Here is a 1128-nt window from a genome sequence, read left to right on the forward strand (position 1 = left end):
AGCCTCCACCAGAGTTTCCTCTGGCTTCGCCCTACTCAAGCATAGTTCACCATCTTTCGGGTCCCAACAGATGTGCTCTTACTCAAACCTTTCTAGGAGTAGAATAGGTCGGTCAATGATGCGCTCCTCGCCGAAACGAAGAGATCTCACCTCAGCTGCAAGCAGCCTTTACTTTCATTGTGCCCGCGGGTTTCAATCACCCAAAGACTCGCACACATGTTAGACTCCTTGGTCCGTGTTTCAAGACGGGTCGCATGAAACCATATGACCGCCAACAACCTTAGCACAATGTGTGCATTCATCCCCCCGACAGCCGGCCGCAGTTCAAACGCACTGCACGCAGTCCGCTATGGTTGACAACCGACTGGGAAGAGAGAAGCCAGCCCAAAAGAGCATGTGCCGCGACGCCTCTGTCGGACCCGAGCTCGCACACCACAAGCTATAATACTGACCGAAGCCAGCTACCTTCTTGCGGGGCTCTTCGCTCGGTTCCAACAGCTGTTGACGCACGCTGCCGGGAAATGCGACAAACAACTGCTAGTGACGAACACCAACGGTCCATTCGGATCCGTAAAACGCCCGTACCAGCTGCCGATCATCTGAATCTCGACAGCGCATTGCTAATTCCATGCGCTTCCCTCCTAACGGTTTCACGTACTATTAACTTTCTTTTCAAAGTGCTTTTCATCTTTCCCTCACGGTACTTGTTCGCTATCGGTCTCGTGCCAATATTTAGCTTTAGAAGGAGTTTACCTCCCATTTTGGGCTGCATTCCCAAGCAACCCGACTCATAGAAAGCGCATCGTGAACAGTACACAGTGCCACGCACGGGATTGTCACCCTCTACGATGTGCCGTTCCAAGCAACTTGAGCACTGTGTATCCGCCTTGAAACGCTTCTGGAGACTACAATTCGCCGTCGCAAGCAACGGAGATTTTAAGTTTGAGCTGTTCCCGCTTCACTCGCCGTTACTGAGGGAATCCTTGTTAGTTTCTTTTCCTCCGCTTATTAATATGCTTAAATTCAGCGGGTAGTCTTGTCTGATCTGAGGTCAAAAGTTGGATTGCGCATAGCGCATTGTGAAGCCGAGCCAATGTTGCGTTGAGTTCCGAGACAGAAGGACAGAAG

General features: G+C 51.2%; 1 non-coding gene across 1 annotated transcript in view; it reads right to left on the bottom strand.

Moving 5' to 3' along the window:
- Positions 1-1054, bottom strand: part of LOC130619584 (large subunit ribosomal RNA) — a 3592-nt gene extending 2538 nt beyond the window's left edge. Inside the window, exon 1 of the ribosomal RNA XR_008980327.1 lies at positions 1-1054. This exon is cut by the window's left edge and continues 2538 nt beyond it. This is a non-coding gene — a ribosomal RNA (large subunit ribosomal RNA).
- Positions 1055-1128: the final 74 nt, after the last annotated feature.

Source organism: Hydractinia symbiolongicarpus, chromosome 1 (assembly GCF_029227915.1).
Source record: "Hydractinia symbiolongicarpus strain clone_291-10 chromosome 1, HSymV2.1, whole genome shotgun sequence".
NCBI lineage: Eukaryota > Metazoa > Cnidaria > Hydrozoa > Anthoathecata > Hydractiniidae > Hydractinia > Hydractinia symbiolongicarpus.